The sequence below is a fragment of the Meleagris gallopavo genome, chromosome 1, assembly GCF_000146605.3.
Source record: "Meleagris gallopavo isolate NT-WF06-2002-E0010 breed Aviagen turkey brand Nicholas breeding stock chromosome 1, Turkey_5.1, whole genome shotgun sequence".
Lineage (NCBI taxonomy): Eukaryota > Metazoa > Chordata > Aves > Galliformes > Phasianidae > Meleagris > Meleagris gallopavo.
In genome coordinates, this window is record NC_015011.2 from 109,238,574 (window position 1) to 109,250,658 (window position 12,085).

Here is a 12,085-nt window from a genome sequence, read left to right on the forward strand (position 1 = left end):
GGTTTGGGCAGAGTGCAACCTTATGAGGAAAGGCTGAGAGAGCTGGGATTTTTCTGCTTGGAGAAGGCTGAGAGGGAATCTTATAAGTGCTTATAAGTACCTAAAGGGTGGGAGGCAAGCTGTTGGGGCCAGGCTCCCTTCAGTGGTGTTCAGTGATGGAGCAAAGGGCAATGGGCACAGACTGGAATGCAGGAAGTTCCACGTGAACTTGAGCAAGAAGCTGTTTACTGTGCGGATGGCAGAGCACTGGAACAGGCTGCCTTGTGGAGGCTCCTTCTCTGGGGATATTTAAAACCTGTCTGGACTCTTTCCTGTGTAACCTAGTAGGTAACCTAGTAGGGAACCTGCTTTAGCAGAAGGGTGGAGCAGGAGGGTCCAACCCCTAGGATTCTGTAATTCTTTGACTCAAATGTGTGCCTCTCAATTTCGAAGTAATTTTCTAACTGTTTTTGATATGCTTTTTAATATGCTTGGCTCCTTATGTCTTAGAATTAAATGGCAAACTCAGATGTGTGGAGTTCAGCAGAGAGGTGAGATCAGGAAACTTCTGTGATTCTTTTCCTGCATATTTGTTGTTTTTTAAGAATAGATCTTAATTTCCTATATTGCTTACATGATTTTCGGAAGCTTCAGATCTTGCAGAAAGCTTTGAGTTCAGAACTCTCTTCCTGATGCTGAACTTCCAGTCTGTAAGTAGTTGTTACTGTTGCAAAGCCAAGGAAAAACACAGTTATACCTCCCTGCACTGTGGTTCAAATACATTACATGGCTGGAGCATTCAGAAATCAGTGGTGACTTCTGGGATTATTGATGCGTTGTAGACTTAAGTGTGAATATTTTTGTCAAAGCTATTTAAAAATGCTTTTTCTATTACTTGCTAAAAACTGCTCTATGATGTTTCGTTTAAGGAGAGAGAAGGAAATCCTTACTGTAGTGTATAACTGTACTTTCTAATGGATTTTCCAATTTTTTGTCACTAGGAAAAAAAAAAAAAAGAGTAACCTAAAATATTTACTGTTTAAACAAGGCTGTAAGAATTATTCAGAACTTTTGTTTTTCATTTAACTTCTTCTCTTCCCCTCATTGGTAGCTTGAGACTTTGCTGCCATCTCTAGTTTCTTGAGGAAATTCATCTTGACTGCTCTTCACTCCTACATTTTGATCAGTACTTGTAAAGTAAGAAACTTAAGCCAGTTTTCATGAGTGACCACTGTTGGAAGAGATTTTTATTTTTTTTTCCTTTAGAAAATTTGAAGGAGTTTCTTTCTCTTAAGAGAAATATCTTGTGCTCTTCCTTGCCTTCTCTTTGTATACAGTAGTAGTTACTGAACAAAATTTTAGCTCTTTTTCTCTAATGATGCCTGCTAAAAATTCGTAAGTCTTAATCCTGTTCTATACCTTAACTTTTTAATTGTAATTTATTTTCTGTATCTTTACTTTGCTTTCGGACATGAACATACTATCTAGTGCTGCTTTTAAATGTAGTTTTATTTTAAAAGCCTGATTTGTTCTTCTTTCCTCTTCTCCTTTGAGTGCCTTCAGAATATTTGGGAGACAGAGACTGTGTGAAACAGAATTTTACTTCCAATTTGAGTGTCATTATACCTTAATGTTTTAACAGTGTCTCTGCCTGTTTTCATTTGTTCAGCAATTCATTTTTTTATTACAAAACTCCTTGTTAGCTGTTAAGGGTTCTTTCAGTTTGTTGGCTTGTTTGTTTTCCCTCTACTTTACCTTCTATCTCTTCACATCAATCCTTTTATGTTATTTCAATGTATGTGCTGGGAGACACTGAGATCCTGTTTAGTTTTTTTCAGACCTGCTGGCTTCCTAGCAGACTGTAGGATGTCTGCCAATCAGAATGTTGCTCCCATGGAAACGGCAGTTTGCTGCAAAACTGAACTGGAAACTTAGCTTCAATTTTAAATTTCTTGCCTCAAGACTAAAAAGAAATGTCCCTGGTCCTTGTGGTTGGAAGGAACACTGACAATTTGGAACAGATTTTAAAGAATTGCAAATACTTACTGGAATGCTGTAATAGAAGTACTACCTTAGCATGTAGCTAAATCACACTGGGGAAGTGAGCCTTCTGCTAAGAAAGCCAGAGGACACTTGAAAAGATGAAATTATACAGCTGAAGATACTCTGTAATGGTGTATTCTTCATTGCTGCTCTTCTTTTCCTTTACTGTCATCATTGTTTGTTCGTCATGTCTTTCTTCCCTTTATCTTGTCTTCAGTGTTTGCCCATTGCAGCCTGTTCATGGTGTAGCTAGGCCAGTGAGGGTAAATATGAGCAAGGTATGAATTCCAGAACCTATCAACAACTTTTCATGCTGATTAGTCTAACATCTTTATTGCTTTCTACCCTTCCTGAAAGACTGATAGATTCCTTTCTGTGTGTTCAAGCAGCAGCATCCTTTCTCATCCAGCCAGTTAATAGCAGTCATCTGCTCTTGTTATTCCATGCAATAAGTTAGTTGAATGCAATTCGTTGGTAATTACCTCAAGTGATCATTCTCTGCTAGCTGAAAACAAATTATTAAATGCAAAATCTAGAAAAACAAAACCCCAAAGCTGCCTATTTGTCTGTTAATCATTTCCTCTGTAAAAAGTAAAGGTGTCAGGAAGTGAATGAAAGAACTTCAGTTTTCAAAGCAAAATGAGTTTGATGGACTGCTTTCATGGCAGTCATCTTTTTATAAGTTTGCTTAACTGCACTTAGATATGTGGGTTATTGTCTGTTGTTTTCCCTTCCTCTTTATCTAGTGAGAATGTATCAAGCTGTAGCCCAATATGTAGTTTATGAGCATGTTGTATACAGTAAGTACAAACTTACTTCAGTCTTTCCTATAGACTGTGAATATCAATAGAAAAAAATAATCTTTTTCACATTATTCAACTTCATCTAATTGCTGTGGATTTGGGGATATATGGGGACATGAAAAAAAGAAAGTTTTTGTTTTTCCTTTCTGCTACTTTTACTAAGCTGCTGCTGTTCTGCAAATTAACTCTTGAGATCTCAGGAATGGAAACTTGCATGCCTACTGTCTGCGTTCAAGGTCCTCTTGCTTCCAGAAATGCAAACCTGCAAGGGGAAAGAAAGTTGTATCTCCAAAATCTGAAAAAGTAGCATGTTTTCTGTGGTGTTGTATGTGTTCAGAGGAAAAGCTTTACAATAAGCTCATTTGAAGGACTGTGATACTGCCCTGTTAGTAAATCAGCTTAAATGCTATTTGGAAATGTGTTGTTTATAAACTATAACAAAGTAGGCTGCTCTTTAAAGATGTGCAAAAATCTTTTAAACAGCATTCTTTGGAGCGCTTCAGAAGTGCTAAGTCAGAATTCGCATTTGGCCAAGTGCTAATTAAGTGTTTTTCTTCTTCGGCGTTAAGACCCTAAAAAGCATGCAGAAGTTTATGTTCTTGTCTGCTTTAATGGATATGAGCTAAAATGTTACGGTCAGTTTATTGCTCAGGAGAGAACTGGCATACTTAATGCATACAATGGGAATGAGAAAATGGTTAGATATGATATAATTTGAAAGCCTTTTATTTTCTTTATGGGTATATATTGATTATTTCTTTTTACTTTTAAATATTTTTAATTGTTTCAGGTGTTTTTTTATGTTCTCCCTGGTCCTATTTTTCTCATTAAAGTATAATTTGTCAGAAAGGAGTGTGGCTTAGTATTAGCAGGCTAGTAATTAGTAATGTAGGCATGCCAGTATTTATGGTGGTGTTTTTGACTGTTGGCTGATGTGGTTTTTGTGTGTTTTTTTGTTTGTTTGTTTTTGTTTTTAATATGAATTTAGTGCCATTCAGAATGAACTGAAGAAATAATGCTCTGCTTCCTAATATTAAGTTGGGAATGAGTTGCTCATTCAAATTGAGTAGCACGTTCTCCTCCATCAGTTAAAATGGGTTTAAGATGTTTTTTTCCAGTTTACTTCTTGTCACAGTCAGGGTTTTGGGTATTATGAACTTGGACATGCTTTTGAGAGATTGGATGTGTTGATGACAGATGGAATACAACTGACCAGAAGGGGCAAGAATCTTCTGGGAAGTAAGCTAGCTGGACTGATCACCAGACCTTTAAACTAGATTTGATGGGGGAAGGGAAGGATTTTTAAGTAACAGAGAATGTTTGAGGAATGCTGTCACTTTATGAAGCAGCAGGGATAAACCTCAGATTTTTACAAAGGATCTTAGAAGCACTCATTGACAAAGGTTATTTGGCCAGTGTTCCTGGAGGAACAGGAAATTATGGTGCAATTAGAAAACTCTGATTTAATTGCTATTACAGAAATGTAGTGGGACAGGTAGCACGGCTGGAGCATAATGATCAAGGACTATGAAGAGAAAATTTTCACTCTGGTGCTGGCGTGGCACCAGAGAAGTGGTAGATGTTCCGTCCCTTGACGTGCTCAAGGCCATCAGGCTGGATGGAGCCCTGGGCAACGTTATCTGGCACCTCATTTAGTAGTTGGTAACCCTGCCTGTGGCATAGGGCCTGGAAGTAGATGATCCTAAGGGTCCCTTCTAACCCAAGCATTTCTTTGATGTTATGATTCTGTGACAGAGTCTAGAGTAGTAGAACATGCTAGCATTAAAACTTTGCAGTTGTCATAAAAGCAGTTTATTTAAATTACAGTCCATGTCAGTCACATAAATAGTTTATAATGCTTATAGAGCGTATGAAAATATTACATTGTGTGAAATGGCCGTTATTTCCTTATGAAGAAAGTTCACAGCAAATAGTGGAAGATGTTCAAAATTCATTAATGATGCAGATCAAATTGATTCAGCTTTTTCAGAAAAGTATTGCAAGTAATTATTTCTACAGATCTTTATAGTTTTAGTGACATACATTTATATATAATGAACTTTAAAAATGAAATTGTCAGCCAGTGTTCCTTCAGATGTCTTCCTTCTATCTTGTGGTTTATTTGTCACTTCTTGTCATCATTTTATTGTTTTGCACCTTTACTAGACCAAAAAGAATAGAATTAAAAATTGGGATTAAAAGGAGTTTCATCTCTCCTTCCTTCCCACCCTTCCCTCTTTTAAGTTTTCCACATTCTTCAGGGCTTCTGGCCAGTTTTGCAAGTACAGTGCAATTATTCCTAAAACCTTCATTTTAACTTGGATGGAAATCAGGGAGCACTGTGTGAACAGACATGTATCTTCATTTAAACGCTTAATCCAGAAAAACAGTTGATAACAAAGAAAATTGTGCTTTTCTTTTTTTAGAAGGAAAGAGCAGATGATAACTTTTTTTTTTCTCCCCAACCTCTCAGAGATTCATTTTCTACTTCTCAGTAGAATATGTGGTTGTGATATGACATGCTTTGGAGCTGGAATATACTGATGTGGGAAGGGAGTCACAGCGTTGGCTCCTTTTCAGTGAGGCTACCTTATTGATGTGCAGAATGTGTGTGATGTATGGATTCTGGTTTGTCATAGAGGAGTGTCATATAGTAAATGAATTAATCTGCCCCTCAAGTGTCCCATGTGCAGAATTTCATGAGAATCAGGCAATTGTCTTCCCTGAGTGATCAAAAAAAAAAATCAAGAAAGAGATGGGGAAGGTAAAAAAAAAAAAAAAAAAAAAAGTAGGAGTTCGCTAGCAAGTTTGGATATGCATATTTTTAAAAAACTTGTTTTAATTTGGCATAATCTTCCTTTGGTTTTACTTGAAGCCACATTCAGACTCTGCATAATGAAGCAATGTTTTAAAGCTTTATTACAGACAGATTCTTGCGGCAAGGACAAGTCTGTAAGTGTGGAGTTTTTCTAGCCAAATGAAGGGAATCCTTTTTTCTACAGCAGGCAACGAGCAGTCAAGATGGAAATAAAGAATTTTGGAAGTGTGTGTCAGCCATTTAAAAATAAAAATAAGAGAAGTAGGAGGAACATGTAACTACCTTAGACATACGGTTGAACTATGACATCCCTGACCTACAGAAAATTACTTCCATATATTAGAGCGCTTTCTTCATGGAGTATGTGATTTGATTTTGGCCATAATAGGAGCTGGTTTTGGCTGTAGCAGTTGGTGTTGAGTAAGATTTCCATAATAAATGGGGAGACTGTTTATTCTGGGGGGGTAGAAATGCCCTTGGCTGAGAGGAGGTAGTGTTTATTCTCCATTCACGGTCTTCAGAGAGCAGAAAATCAGCAAGATCTAAATCTGAGATACGCAGAGGACTATTTTATTTCTTTCAATTGCACATAACTTAAAAGTAAGAGAGAGAGGAGATTTTGTTCAATTTGTAGTGTGCATTTGTGCTAAGAATAAGAAAATGAAATTTTCATTAGTTTCTTTTGCAGGGGCTACCTTGCGTTCTAGTTCTAGATCTACCAGCTGCTTTTTAAGAGAATGAAGAGAGAAAAAGAAGATGATAATATGACCATCTTTCTGCCCATTTCTTATGAGCATACCACTGCATATTCACGTAGCCGTAAATTAGACTTTTTTTTTACAAGGTAGACTAGATTTAGAATGGATGCTTTGACTAAGTGACTGAAGAAAACTTTACTGAGCTGCAGCAAGATCCTTGTTCTTATCAGTACATTAAGTTCTGAAATATGGTCTAAGCTTACCCAAGAGTATTTTGCAGTAAGCTGATAGCTGTCTGAGGGGAAAAAGTGTTTGTTCATTTGTTTATTTTTAAAGCATGTACATAGCATAATTTTTGCATGTTGGGAGCGTTTTGTACAGGCTGCCTGCCATTAAATCCTGCCTTTCGGCATTCAACCTTACTCCAGCTGTGAATGTTCACGTAGTGTAGCCTTTCAACTTTTTTGAATTTTTGCAGCTGTAATGAAGTTACATCTTTGCAGTTTCAGATTTGTCATTCATTACCATGTCTGAAAAAGGTTTTTACCACTCATCAAGAACTCAAAGTCAAGACTGAGCCTGTCTGTTTTCAAACTTGAGACTGGTAGATGGATTTACTGCAACATCTGCAAACCTTTTTTATTCAAAATGCAACAGGATTTTAAGTTTTCTATGAATTTAAGTCAATTTCTGGGACTTCTTTTTTTTTCACTCAACCTTCTCTGAAAGTCTCAACAGAGATTAAAGACTGTCAGACACCTGATATCTTGATATCAAAAATGGTACCTATATTCAGAGAACATGCATGAAATATTCTAATGCTGTTGTTTGATTAAGGTATGTAACTTCCCTTTTTCTTTTTTTTTTGTTATTAGTTACTACTCTCATTGTGCCGATGAATTTTATCTTGATCAGTATTCTTCGTTGCTGCCTTAAAATGAAGAAAATGATTGTTTTCTCCAAAATAGCTTTAGTGTCGACTTCTTTTGAGAGAGAAACTTTCATCTCTTATGCTATAAACAGGTTATATTGCATTAAAAGCAAGTTAAAAGTTTGAACTTTTATTTTGTAACTTAGTGAAGGGATTGTTATGTGTGGTTTAATGACGTTGAGCCCATCACAGAACTTTTGTCCCAATTACAGTAGATATGCAGTTTATAAGGTTCAGCTTGGTGACGGGGGTGAGGATATCCAAATTAATATTTCTGAAATGCCATTTTATTTTATTTTATTTTTTACCCACAGAATTACCTTTAGTTATGCAATGTACTTCCTGAAATCATCGGTTAGTTCCAGTCACTGCTTGAATACAACTGTTGAGGAAAAATGTACATCTGTGCATTAAGCAGAATTGGTTTAGGGCTACATTTAGTTACATTCAGGCCAAGGATTTTATTCAAATTCTACTTGTAGATCCTCAGTTTTAGACTGTTGTTCACTTCTTTACCCAACAATGCAAAGGTACAGTGCTACAAGTAGTGGGAAATTTAGGTTATATTCTTTCCTCAGAAGAGAACTGCAGTGTAAGAGTTGGAGCTTCTAATACTACTTATACATCTTACAGCATTTTATGGGAAAGTATGAGAGCTGCCACCAGCATGTATAAGGTTAATACATCGGAAAAGTAAGATTTCTAAATTCTTTTAATAAATTTAAATTAATAACTGTTTTGTTCTTTGTGTGTATTTGGTAAGAGAAGTACTTCAAATCTTAGAAATTCTGTAAGAGACTGTGGAAACTTAGCTATTTTGTTTAAAAAAAAAATCCAAAAAAAAGCCAAAAACAAACAAAAAAAAACCCTAAATTCTAGTTTAAAAGAAATACATAACTTTTCAGGCTTACTTTTTTCTTTTTGTTTCTGGCAGGATGGAATCAGGAATTGCTGAAATCCTAGCCAAGTAGATTTTAGCATGTTGCAGCAAGTGTGTTTGCAGTTGCTGCAGGATGAGAAAGAGAAGAACAGAAGTTGGAATTGGAAGCTACTGAGAAAGATTCCGGCCAGGACTGAACGTGGTAGGAGGAGAAGAGGAAGAGAATGAGTAGGCTGATAGGAAGAAAGGAATATGGAATTGTGGTTGATGGATGAAATTGGATAGTCAACCAGATAAGGACAATTTGTGATTGCCAGCCTGCAAGGACAGAGAAAACAGGTTGAGAGGCAAAGAAAGGAGCAAGTGGAAATAACTTTATGGGTTAATGATGGTGTACTAAAAGTTGAAAGGAAGAACATCCCAGCTGAGCTGAAGGTTGTGGAAAAGAAACAGATGGTACCTGAAAAGGTCTGGGGGAGGAGGAATAGAAGTGAGATGAGAATCGTGAAAGGCACGGTTAGGATTAGCATGGGAATAGTTGAACATGAGAGAGACCATTTTTTCAGAGTTGATGTGGGCAGAAAGGCATGTAGATTGGTTCCCAAGTGGGAATGAAACACTGGCAAGGTTGCTGCTGTGAGTTCTTTATCCAGTATTCTGTTGCTGTTAAGTGGAATGCTTTTTAAGTGAATTTATTACAGAATCAGAGAATTGTAGAGGTTGAAAGGGACCTCTAGAGGTCATCAAGTCCAACCCTACTGCAAAGCAGGCTCCCTTCAGCAGGCTGCACAGCTAGGCGTCCAGGCAGGTCTTGAATATCTCCACAGAAGGAGAATCCACAACCTCCCTGGGCAGCCTGTTCCAGTGCTCTGTCACCTCACTGTGAAGAAGTTCCTTCACATATTGGTGCGGAACTTCTTATGCTCACATTTATGGCTGTTTCTCTTTGTCCTGTCCCCGCAGACTGCTGAAAAGTGGTTGGCCGTGTCTCTTTGACTCTTTGACTTAATATATTTATAAACATTTCTTCACTTACATGTAGTTTAGCCACACATGGAGATTATATGTTGAACTAAATAATTAACAAAAACATTGAGTTCAGACACTGTACTGAGCTGAATGATAGCTGTGGGTGGTAACTTGGTGTTTTTCAGCCATCTCCAGTTATATTTTCTCCAGTTATATATTTCTTAATACTGTGTTTAAACTGATAAAATTACTCTTCCTACATCTCCATTCTCAGTTTTCCTTCCCCCTCGTTCCCAGTGCTTATGGCACAGCTCATTTCGTTTTAACTGATCTACTTTAATTTAAATGTTTCAGATACAATATCTTTGCTAACTCGCTCAGTCAGAGTAAAGCAGGTTAGGGAACAACTGAATGAAAAGCCAAGGTGGGGGATGAGAGTGTGCTGAAACTCTGACAGCTAACTCTGAACTCCTTCTATGATCTAATGACCTGTCTGGTAGATGAGAGAAAGGCTATTGATGTAGTCTACCTAGACTTCAGCAAGGCCTTTGACATTGACACTGTCTCCCACAATATTCTCCTGCAGAAGCCTGTGGCTTGGACGGGTATGCTCTTGGCTGGATAAGGAACTGGCTGGATGGTCGGGCCCAGAGTGGTAGTGAATGGAGCTAAATCCAGCTGGAGACTGGTCATGAGTGGTGTTTCCCAGGGTCGGTGCTGGAGCCTGTCCTCTTCAGTATCTTTATTGACAGCCTGGATGAGGGCACTGAGTGCACCCTCAGTAAGTTTGTGGATGACAGCAAGTTGGCTGGAAGTGTCGACCTGCCTGGAGGTAGCGAGGCCCTACGGAGGGATCTGGACAGGCTGGATCACTGAGCTGTAGCCAATGGGATGAGGTTCAACAAGGCCAAATGCCGGGTCCTGCACTTTGTCCACAACAACCCCAGGCAGCACCACAGGCTTGGGGCGGAGTGGCTGGAAGACTGCGTTGAGGAAATGGACCTGGGGGTATTGATTGATGCTCGGCTGAACATGAGCCAGCACTGTGCCGGGGTGGCCAAGAAGGCCAATGGCATCCTGACTTGTATCGGAAACGGTGTTGCCAGCAGGAACAGGAAAGTGATTGTCCCCCTGTACTCAGCTCTGGTGAGGCCGCACTTCCAGTACTGTGTCAGTTTTGGGCCCCTCACTTCAAGAAAGACATTGAGATACTGGAGTGGGTTCAAAGAAGGGCAACAAAGCTGGTGAGGGGTCTGGAGCACAGGCCTTATGAGGAGGGTCTGAAGGAGCTGGGATTGTTCAGTCTGGAGAACAGGAGGTTCAGAGGAGACCTTATTGCTCTCTATAACTACCTGAAGGAAGGTTGTAGTGAGCTGGGGGTTGGCTTCTTCTCTCGTGTAACCGATGATAGGACTAGAGGGAATGGCTTCAAGCTGCGCCAGGGGAGATTTACGCTGGACGTTAGGAAATACTACTTTTCTGAAAGAGTCAGGCACTGGAATGGACTGCCCAGGGAGGTGGTGGAGTCACTGATCCTGGAGGTGTTCAAGGAACATTTGGATTTTGTGTTGAGGGACATGGTATAGTGAGAACTATTGGTGATAGGTGGATGGTTGGACTGGATGATCTTGAAGGTCTTTTCCAACTTTGGTGATTCTGTGAAAAAGTTGTAGCTAGATTTAATAACTCTGTACTAACTTGAATACTCTGATACTGCATATACATGTCTTACTACAATTGTATTGTGAATACATATAAATTCACTACTTGGTAAAGAAGTTATTGGTGCCCCATCCCTGGGGGATTTCAAGTCCAGGTTGTTTGGGACCCTGGACATCCTGATCTGATGGGTGGCTCATTGGTGGATCATTGTTACTATGCCTTCCAACCCAAGTCATTCTGTGATTCTGTGATTTTATTTTTTATACAAACTCCATAATGCAATGCTAAGGTTGCACAGATTTTTCTCAGTAAATAGTATTAATATATTTATCTGATGGTATGGCCTAGCTTAAATATGTTTTCTGGGTGGATTTTGGTGACTTGCTCCCAGTTGACGGAAGTATTGTTTTCATATTGCAGAGAATAGAAACTTTTTAATTTCTGATAGGCTTTTTAAATCTTGAGGACACGACAGACTGATTTTTAGGCCTTCTAAAGGTGAATGCTTCATATGCAGTGTTAACATGATTCTGAGTCACGTGGATATCTTTCAGCTAGATTCTGTTATCTCTGGCTTTCTTCTGAAGAAGTTAGGCTTTCCTGAGATTCTTTGTATTTTGTTTTTTGTTAATGTTTCCATCTAATGCATATATGTTATTGGTTTAAACAAAACATACTGTTTTGCAGATTTAAAGTTAGCCAGGAAATGCAAGTGTGAATCTTTCCACCTTTCCAGTGATACACAGAGTGAATACTATAAAAATCTGCTATCTAGACTTGAATGAGTTTTATAGAAATCAGCTTATGGTTGTGGAGTAAAAACCAATTATTTGCTGTATAACATTATATCCTTGAGAAAGGGTAGGATTGTACAAGGTTGACTGGAGGTAGAATTTGGCCTGCAGAGCTGCTGGTGTTGATGGCACATTGCTAACAAAGAGCACTGAGAATCATAGAGTATCCTGAGTTGGAGGGGTGGACAAGTATCATGAAGTCCAACTTACAGCTCCATGCAGGACTACCCAAAAGTCAAACCATGTTTCTGAAAGCACTGTCCTAGTATATTTACAAGTATTTACAAGTATAAGCCTGGAAATTGCCTACTACTTAAATGCTACTGGAGTTGCCATTCCCGCCAGTGTTTAAGAGGCGTCTGGATGAGGAGCTGTGAGATATGGTTTAGTAGCTTGTGGTAGCAGTGGTAATGAGAAGGCAGTTGGACTAGATGATCTTATAGGTTGTTTCCAACCTTGTGATTCTATGATTCTATGATTTTCTATAAAAATAACCTTCTGTATAAAT

General features: G+C 38.5%; 1 protein-coding gene across 8 annotated transcripts in view; it reads left to right on the top strand.

Annotated features, from left to right (window-relative positions):
* Positions 1-241: 241 nt before the first annotated feature.
* Positions 242-12,085, top strand: part of CASK (calcium/calmodulin dependent serine protein kinase) — a 184,110-nt gene continuing 172,266 nt past the window's right edge. For 4 of the 8 annotated variants that reach the window (XM_010724674.3, XM_010724648.3, XM_010724660.3 and 1 more), the window contains exon 1: positions 242-323. The gene's annotated coding sequence lies outside the window, so the exon portion shown is untranslated. The remainder of the gene's footprint in view (positions 324-12,085) is intronic. The other 4 variants (XM_010724637.3, XM_010724655.3, XM_010724667.3 and 1 more) reach the window with 2 other exon arrangements.